This window comes from Lathyrus oleraceus, chromosome 5 (assembly GCF_024323335.1).
Source record: "Lathyrus oleraceus cultivar Zhongwan6 chromosome 5, CAAS_Psat_ZW6_1.0, whole genome shotgun sequence".
Classification (NCBI taxonomy): Eukaryota; Viridiplantae; Streptophyta; class Magnoliopsida; order Fabales; family Fabaceae; genus Lathyrus; species Lathyrus oleraceus.
Genome location: NC_066583.1, coordinates 72,919,819 through 72,930,439, shown reverse-complemented (window position 1 = coordinate 72,930,439; position 10,621 = coordinate 72,919,819). Strand labels below are relative to the sequence as shown.

The 10,621-nt window shown below is 38.2% G+C and overlaps 1 non-coding gene across 1 annotated transcript; it reads left to right on the top strand.

Moving 5' to 3' along the window:
• The first annotated feature begins 2,034 nt into the window (after positions 1-2,034).
• Positions 2,035-2,141, top strand: LOC127089579 (small nucleolar RNA R71). Its single transcript, XR_007791157.1, has one exon. It is a non-coding gene; the product is annotated as a small nucleolar RNA R71 (small nucleolar RNA).
• The last annotated feature ends 8,480 nt before the right edge of the window (positions 2,142-10,621 follow it).

Below are 10,621 nucleotides of genomic sequence, written 5' to 3'. Positions count from 1 at the left end.
TAGAAGGACTTATTCCTTTTAGGTCAGCAATGTTGTAGCCTAATGCAGTTGGATATTTTCTTAAGACATCTAATAGCTTTTCAGTTTCAATCTGTCCTAAGTCAGCGTTGACTATTACTGGTCTTTTGAGTTCAGTGTCTAGGAATTCGAATCTTAGGTTCTTTGGTAGTGTTTTTAATTCTAAGTCTGGTTTCTTCGGGCATGGCATGTGGTTGGGTGTAAGTGCTAAGTATTCGCTTAGACTGTCATTTTGGTATGGTTCACGCCAATTATCATCTTCAAAGATTGGAGGGATTTGGATTTTCATTATATCAGAATATGTGGTTTCTTGCATCTCCATCTCTCTTATGCACTCGTCTATGACATCAAGTAGATAACAGGTATCGTCTATAGCTGGCGCTTGTAAGAATTGTGTCAAGATGAATTCAACCTTTTCTTCTCCAACTTCGAATGTTAGCTTACCTCTTTTCACGTCTATTATGGCTCCGACGGTAGCTAAGAATGGCCTTCCTAATATAATAGGTGTACTAGCATCTTCTTTGATGTCCATGATTATGAAGTCTGTAGGAATGTAGAATTATCCTACACGTACTGGGACATTCTCTAGTATACCAACAAGATATTTAATTGAGCGGTCAGCTAGTTGGACAGACATCTTTGTTGGTCTTAGTTCTCCCATGTTGAGCCTTTTACAGATGGTTAAGGGCATTACACTAATGCTGGCTCCTAAGTCGCATAGAGATTTGTCTATGACGAACTTTCCAATGACACAGGGTATGGAGAAACTACCTGGGTCTTTTAGTTTGGGAGGCATGTTGTTTTGGATTATTGCGCTACACTCAGCAGTAAGTGTAATTGTTTCGTTATCCTTGATCTTTTTCTTATTGGATAGGATCTCTTTAAGAAATTTGGCATATGAGGGCATTTGTGTGATGGCTTCTATAAAGGGCATTGTAATATTTAGTTGCTTCAGAAGTTCAATAAATTTCCTAAATTGCCCTGCAGTTTTAGAATTTGTGAGTCTTTGAGGATACGGAATGGGTGGTTTATAAGGTGGTGGAGGCACATAAGGTTTTTCTTTCTCTTTGGCCTCTTGAGTATTATCTTCCGTCTCCTTCGGTTCACTTACCTTCTCAGTTGTTGTTTTGTCAGGTTTTTGGTACATGGCAAGATTTTGGAGTCTTGGATCTACGGGTCCGTCTAATTATTTTCCACTTCTCAATATAACGGCATTCGCATGTCCTTTTGGATTAGGTTGTGGCTGTCCAGGAAATGTGCCAGCGGGAGCAACAGTAGATGCTTGTTGTTGAGCCACTTGTGAAATCTGTGTTTCAAGCATTTTGTTGTGGGTGGATAAGGCGTCTACTTTGCTCGCAAATTGTTTAAGTTGCTCATTAGTATGTATGTTTTGGTTCAAGAAGTCTTTGTTTGTTTGAGCTTGGGTAGCTATGAAGCTTTCCATCATTAGTTCAAGGTTGGACTTCCTAGGCAAGTTAGGAGCATTGTTAGCTGGCTTTTGATATCCAGGCGGAACAGCGGGTGCTTGGCCAGGTGCATACATGGCGTTGTTGTTCTTATACGAAAAGTTAGGAGGATTTTTCCAACCTGGGTTGTAGGTATTCGAATAAGGATTTCCTTGTGCGTAATTTACTTGATCAGTGGGGACTCCTGCTAATATCTGACATTCTGGTGCAGTGTGTCCAGAAGTTCCACATAACTCACAGTTTGGAGTCACGGCAGCCACGGTGGCTGCGGGTGGTATGGTCAAGTTGTCTAACTTTTAAACAAGGGCATCTACCTTTGCATGGACATGGTCCAGGCTACTAATTTCGTACATTCCACTTTTTGTTTGGGATTTTTCTACTGGAGTTCTTTCACCTCCCCATTGGCAATGGTTTTGGGCCATGTTTTCAATGAGTTGATAGGCTTCATTGTATGGCTTGTCCATATGTGCACCGTCTGCGGCAGTGTCTACTGTCAGTCTTGTCATACAGAAGCCCATTGTAAAATGTGTGAATGATCACCCAGTCTTCGAGACCGTGATGTGGACATATCCTAATCATGTCTTTGCATCTCTCCCACACTTTGTAGAGAGATTCTACATCTTTTTATCGAAATCTGTTGATTTGAGCTCTCAGCATAGCAGTTTTGCTTGACGGAAAATATCGGGCGAAGAAAACGTTCTTTAGTTCTTCCCATGTAGTGACTGAGTTGGATGGCAAGGATTGCAACCAAGCCCAAGCTCTGTCTCTTAGAGAGAAAGGAAAAAGGCGTAGTCTTATCGCATCTTGAGATAAACCATTCGCCTTCACAGTGTGTGTGTACTGCACAAACTTGGTCAAATGTCCATTAGGGTCGTCCGTAGGATTTCCAGCAAATTGATGTTGTTGGACGATTGATAATAATAAGGGTTTCAACTCGAAATCGTTTTGATCGATAGTAGGGGCAATAATGTTATTGTGAGGTTCTTGTTGGGACGGGGTAGCGTAGAACTTAAGAGGACCATTCTATGGTCATACTGTAGCCATGGTTGGTTTTTCAACTGGTTCAGTAATAGGAAAGAAGATATCGAGAATATTGTACCTTCGTTGGTACTCTAGTATTCAGCATCTTAAATATAAGAAACACTCTAATTCTGCGATTGGTGGTGCTAAGTTTTCTCCTTGTGAGCGAGTACTTGGCATACAACCGGGAAATAAGGGAAAGGAAATTAGTTTTTTACCTTAGTCTATACTGCGCAACGAAAGAATCGCACTATTTGACTAAATCAGATCCCCGACAATGGCGCCAAAAACTTGATACGTCTCGTGACTGTATATAAAATATAGTCTATCGGGTACTTGACTGCAAGTGCACAGTCCAGTCGTTTTAGTTTTAAAAGATATCGAACCCACATGGACCGATGGTCAAACTAATGCTATCGATGTTACTATGTTTAGCTAAGGAGATGATTTTCAGAGGTTTGGTTGAACAAAAATTAAATCTGAAGGAAGTTAAGTTTTTAAGAAAATATTAATAGAGGGATATCAGTATGCAACGCACTAATCGTCAGGGATTCGATAAGTCACCGGTGTATATTTTAAGTACCAAATATCTTTCAGTAGAAAATACTCATTTAAAATGCTTTATCTCACACTCTCGTGATTGTTGACTCGGACTATACTTTTAAGTGAGAATGTACGCTCTCGCTGTCCCATTTGAAGTTAAAAATACTTTTTGAAAATAAATAAGTTCTAATTGCTTTTAAAGTGCTCTCGCTGTTTTTAAAATCAATGCCTAGTTTTTACTATCCAGTTCGACCCTCATGCTCTCGCGATTGTCGGTTCTCACCTTAGTTAATTTCCCACTCTCGTGGAAAAACCGTATTAAATAGCTTCTCACTCTCGTGACAAAGTTAATTAAATTTAAATTAAAAACCACAACCAGAAAGATCGTTTGAGAAAAGAAATTTTACACTGATTATTATTAAATCCCGTCTAATTAAATTGTTTACATACCGATACCGGTAGTTTAGCCGGACATGTTAAATAACGCAAACACAGACGAACATAAACATATTAACAATAAAGCAAACATGATTATAATAATAATAAAACAATAACAATAATAATTGAATAAAAACCTGGAAATTGGATTAATCGAATATGCCGAATCTTGAAGTACTTGAGCAGTCCTCCACAGGTCGGTAGGATTCTGCTTCTTCGAAATAATTGCTTAAACTAAATTAAATAAATTGCACTAGTTCCCTAGTGTAGGAAACTATTACTTTGGCTAAATGAAAAATGGAAAGGGAAAGGAAAAACGGAAGCTCTGAACGGAACGGTGAATAAATTGCGGTAAAAGAAAACAATGTTGCTGAAGAAAAATAATAGAAAACAAAATTGTTGTGAAAAATAAATGCAGAGAAAGATCTTGAAAGTTGCTTCAGGGAGGAAAATCCAGCGTCCCTCATAGGTTTCCAACTTCCATCCTTTTATATTCTCCATTTGGTCTTGGTAGTTGAGAGAAATAAGGGTGACTTGGTTGAGTGAGAAATTCACGGGAAAGTGGGCTGAGGAGCGAGAAAAATGGGCGTGTGGATCACTTATGTTGACAAATTCATTACAATGCTTTTGGCCTTGTGACGGTCATGGTGAGCCTGTGACGTTCGTGACACCCAGGGCGTGACGGTCGTGACAGGGTTTTTGACGGTCGTCACATGCACATGATTTGTATTTTCTGCTGTTTTCTCTTCCGTTTCTTCTTCTTTTCCTTCCTTTTCTATACTTTGCTCATTTAAACACGGGGATTGAAATACCTGCAAAAATAACTCAAACACTTGCAGAATAATCGGAATATAAATGAAAGTGGTACGATTTTTGCATGTAAATCAAGGCAAATATACGATGTATTTTCGCTTTATCAAAAACACAAACTCGTAATTCACACTTTGGTCCTAAACCTTTTATTTTCCCATTTTAATTAAATAATTCACTTAAAATAATATTACTTAATTATTAAAATAGACTCTAATAATTCTATCCCACCTTTACGAAAATCTAATAACTCTCTACACTCCCATTTCAAGGTCACACACCCCTAACACCCATATTAATTCAATTATCGAACATAATAATTAAATTAAAATAAAATTAATTCACAAATAAACAGATAAAATAACAATTCAAAAACTTGGGTGTTATAATATACATCAAACATTCACAGAGAATCAACATCATAAACATGTCCTTATGAAATCCATGCAAGTCAAGCATAAAATTCATATATTCAAATTCTAAATTCCCTCATGCATTGATCCTAATAGTTCTATTTCCAATTGAATCCTAAGAACCTCACCTTTTGATTTAAAATCTTGAGTTTAGATATTGTGAGATAAAGGTGATGATGAACACTTGATGATTGAACTCTCCTAGCTTGTTTCACTTTAAAAGCTCAAGAATTTCCCACATGCAAGGATGTTCCAACTTGATCAAGCATAAACTCATCATTTTCCCTCTTGCTCCCCCTTTCTCTTTTCTCTCTAATTCCCTTTTGAAATTTGGATTTTTCAAGGAGGAACGAGTGAGAAAATGAAGTTTTTCTCAAATTTTTTATTTATATACACAAGGGTGGAGTTTATTCTTTTTCCCTTTCCACTTAAGTTTTATTCACTTCTCCATGCCACTCACTTCTATTGATGCTCACAATCGACATTTCTTAACTACTAATTTACCACTTACTAAATACTAAAAATGCTTAGAGGAATTGGTAAAGTATATCCCCTCCTTTAAATTGAAATTCGTCCTCGAATTTAGGAATTTACCCAAAAAGATAAGGATAATTTGTTTGCATTTTTTACTTCAGCTCCCATGTGGCATTGTTGGGATGCGACTCTTCACAACAACTTCACAAGGGGTATCTCCTTATTCCTTAGCATTTTGATTGCATAATCCACAACGTGGCTAAGTTGAGGTTGAATGGATAGATCAACTACAACTTCAATCGTATCCAGGAGGATAGGTTGAAAGGAATCAGTTACATACTTCCTGAGATGAGATACTAGGAACATGTCATGACTCCCGGATAGTGAAGGTGGCAATTCCAATTGATATTCCACTTAACTTACCCGACGTATGATCTGACAGGCCACTAAATATGATATGTCAGTCTTGAGCCTTCTTTCATCTTTTCTTGGATTATTCTTATCTTTTTTGTGGTTTCTTGGACTGTTTCTGATCCAAGAATCCATTTATCACCAACTTTCTCCAAACATAATAGTGTCTTATACTTTCTTCAACATAGTTCTTCATATCGTGTCATCCCGATGCTTGAGTGATAACTATTGTTATAGGCAAATTAGGTTAAGGGTAAGTGGTCCTTCCAGTTTCCTCCACTTTCCAAGATACACGCCCGCAACATATCATCGACAATATGATTGGTTCTTTCTGTGTTCCCATCTGATTGAGGGTGATTAGAGGTACTGACAACTTAGAAAACTTAGAAAATTGCGTCAACGGTAACGACAACTTTAAGGGTAAGTGGTTCTTTCTGTGTTCGTCAATTGCGTCAACGGTAACGACAACTTAGAAAATCCTTCAATGAACTTCCTATTATAACCAGCCAAACCAAGGAAACTTCGAATCTCAGCAACAGACTTAGGAGCTTCCCACTGAGATATAGCTTTAATCTTCGTAGGATCCACAGGAATATCACCACTCAAAATCACATGCCCAAGAAAACTTACTCCACTCAACCAAAACTCACATTTAGAGAGTTTAGCAAACAACTTCCTCTCTTTTAACACCGATAACACAACCCTCAAATGCTCGGCATGATCCTCTTCACTCTTGGAATAAATCAATATATCATTGATGAACACAACAACAAACTTATCCAAATAATCATGAAAAATTCTATTCACATACTCCATAAATACACCAGGTGCATTAGTCACACCAAAAGGCATCACGGAGTACTCGTAGTGACCGTACCTTGTCCGAAAAGAAGTCTTTTGAATATCCTCAGCCTTTACACGAATCTGATGATACCCAGACCTCAGATCAATCTTGCTAAACACACAAGCTCCAACCAGCTGATCCATCAGATCGTCAATCCTCGGAAGTGGATAATTGTTCTTAATCGTCACTTTATTCAGTTGTCTATAATCAACACATAATCTCATAGAACCTTCTTTCTTCTTGACCAACAGAATAGGTGCACCCCACGGTGACACACTAGGACGAATAAACTTCTTCTCGAGCAAGTCTTCAAGTTGACTCTTCAACTCTTTCAACTCCGAAGCAGACATTCTATAGGGAGCCATCGATACAGGACTAGTTCCAGGAACTAAATCAACCTCACGTTCCGGCGGTAAATCACTTATATCTTCCGGAAATACCTCCGCAAACTCGCAAACTATTGGCAATTCTTCAATCGTCCTCTTCTCACGAATATCCAAAGTTGCCAACAACATAAACAACTCGACACCACCTTGCACCGATTCCTCAACTTTCTTAGCAGACACAAACCAATCTTTCTTAGCACCAACCTCAGGAAAAATAACCGTCTTCTCGAAACAGTTGATATACACCCGATTAAATTCTAACCAATTCATACCCAAAATCACATCAAGCTGCTCTAAAGGAAGACAAACTAAGTCAATTCCAAAATCCCTACCAAAGATACTCAACGGACAATTCAGACACACATAAGAAGTAGAAACGGAACCCATAGCAGGTGTGTCAATAACCATACTTCTACGCATATCAGATAATATAAGATTCAATCTCTTAGCACAATCCAAAGAAATGAAAGAATGTGTTGCACCGGTATCAATAATGGCAGTCAAAGGTGTACCATTAATAAAGCACGTACCGTGAATTAGCCTATCATCGGTAGTGGCCTCCGCACCAGACAATGCAAACACCTTTCCCTTCGTTTGCTCCTTCTTCGGCTTATCACATTGGGTACTAATGTGACCTTTCTCACCATAATTGTAACAAGTCACACTCGAACCAACTCCACACTGGTTTGCTCTGTGACCACTCTTGCCACACTTGAAACACGTCACAGGATCCTTACTACAATCACCAGCGCGATGACCTTCAACACCACATTTGAAACACTTAAGTGGAGTAGAAGATCCTCCCCCACTTGGCTTCTTGCCAAAACCAGATTGTCTCCTCTTGTCATCATACGGTTTCCCACGATCGTGGTTTTTCCTCTTCAAACTCTTGTAGAAAGAAGCATTCTCCCTACTATCCTCATCATAAATCCGACTCTAGTTAACTAACTCCGTAAAACGAGTAATCTGTTGGTAACCAATGGCCTTCTTGATATCATGTCTCAAGCCATTCACGAACTTCAAGCATTTAGATCTCTCAGCATTAGCAGTATTGTAATGAGGACAATACTTGATAAGTTCCTGATATCTAGCAGCATATTCAGCAACAGTACCATTTCCTTGCTTCAATTCAAGGAACTCCACCTCTTTCTTCCCACGACAATCTTCTGGAAAATAGTTCTCCAAGAAGACATCACGGAAAAGAGCCCAAGTAACCTCAATGTTGTCTTCTTCAAACCTCTGAAGAGTGTTATTCCACCAATCTTCAGCTTCCTTCTCAAGCATATGAGTACCAAACTGCACTTTCTGAGCATCAGTACAGTTCATGACTCTGAAGATCTTCTCAATTGCCTTCAGACAAGCTTGAGCTTTATCAGGTTCATGCTCACCCTCAAAGACAGGAGGATTGTTCCGCTGGAATCTCCCCAAAGCACGGAACTCATCATCATCTCCATTTCGGTTACCAGCATTCGCTTGAGGGATCTGACCAATGGATTCAGCCAACATCCTCAACGCCTCAGCAATGGCATCATCATTCCTGCCTGCAACCATCGTCCTGAACAGTACGAACAATCAGACAAATAGTATCGATCGTGTCAGATACACAAATCAAATACAACGGGATGGGAAAACCCTAACGACTATTGACCAACTGGTCGACCATGGTCTGATACCACTAATGTAACACCCCTTTTTCTACCCCAAAATACTTAACATATAATTAGAGAAAATAAGCACGCATATAAACAAAAGGGCGTCACATCGACGTTTTCAAAAACTAAAAGCTTTCAAAAACCAAACATCATTTATCATCAATATACAATACACTTGGTCATTTGAAATAACACATCTCAATTATCATGAATATTCACGAATATGCGTTCGCAGCGGAAAATAATGAATACTCATGCATTTCATCAAATGATCCATGTCCCATACCATGATCATCTCTCAATAATCTCTTCAAAATAAACTAAAACCATAATCAGAATATTTGGCACTATGGCCTCTCAACAGCAGTTGCAAGTAAGCATGTTCACAAGTAATAACATAATACTTATCCAAATAGGATACTAGTTCAATACTACTAATCTACCCAGTGTTACATGACCAGAGCATTGACTCATTACCTAGTCTTCAAACTAAAATACGGAAACTCTCCGGCTAATCTCGAGCGAGCTACCATCCACTTACTTCTGCAATACTACTCCTGAGTATCTGCACGATACCCATGTAAAGGTAACATTCAAACAGAAAGGGTGAGAATTCAAATCATTATGAAGAAGTATAATAAGGAACAATGATTAACTCAACAATTAAAGAAATTCATCACACTTCGTATAACCATGTAAATAATATTAATCAACATTTATTTCACATGTTTCAAACATCCATCAAAACTCAAGGAGTACCATATTAAAATCCAATACTATATTCCCAAAAATACACATAACTACAATTATCACATAATCACATAATTTGCCAAGTTATGTACTCAAACATCACCGAATTCAATTACCATATCTCATACACACACATTACAATCACATCAACGCATACATTCAATTTTCACATAACTCTAATGTGACTCAATGCAAGACATATGACTCTATGCATGCGGTACCTTAATGTGAACCCAACGTTTCACCGCTTTCCGATTCAATATCTAGAATCCAAACCACGCTTCCGATCCGGACAAGATCAAAGCCACTACGCCTATTTCTAATTAAGGATCAACGTCTATATGGACCCAACGTTCCACCGCTTTCCGATTCAATATCTAGAATCCAAGCCACTACGTCTATTTTCAATTAAGGATCAACGTCTGCTACGCCTATTTCCAATTAAGGATCAACGTCTATTACCATGTGAACCCACAGTTTCACCGCTTCCACCATGAAGCCGACCATGCCATGAATGAATGTACAAATACCAATACATATGCAATTAAGATCATCTCTACCATCTTAACATTCCACATATCCCCATAATTCAACTCTATGAATTATCCACCAATGGTACATATACACATTCATAACAATATATCATTCACAAATATGCAATTAAGATCATCTCTACTATCTTAACATTCCACATATCACCATATATAAACTAATTATCAAGTACGCACAATTAGATTTCATTCCAAAATGATTACAACTTTTAAAATCTCAATTTTTCATTTTTCACAGCAAGTAACCGGTTAACGCTCGGTGGGTAACCGATTAACATAAAATAGAATCAATTTCCTGCGCAGATTTTCAAGCAAGTAACCAGTTAACGCTCGGTGGGTAACCGGTTAACACAAAAACAGAATCACAGATTTTTAAGCAAGTAACCGGTTAACGCTCGGTGGGTAACCGGTTAACACAAAACAGAATCACAGATTTTTAAGCAAGTAACCGGTTAACGCTCGGTGGGTAACCGGTTAACACAAAACAGAATCACAGATTTTTAAGCAAGTAACCAGTTAACGCTCGGTGGGTAACCGGTTAACACAAAACAGAATGCAGAATTTTCTGCGTTTTTCATCGTTGGAGGACTTCCGGACCTCCGATTTCGTTCCGTAAAAAGCCAAACGTTCAGAAAATTATAAATCATACAATACTCTAATTATATAAGGTTAATTTACAGTTTAACACCATCAAATCACCACAAATCAAGAATACTCATCAAAATTGTTAGGTTTTAGGGAATTCAACGTAAACATGTTTCTACCCATTGACCCAATCATACTAACCCATAATAATAAGGATTCCCCCCTTACATCTTCAATTTTCTAGAAACCCTAGCTTCTCT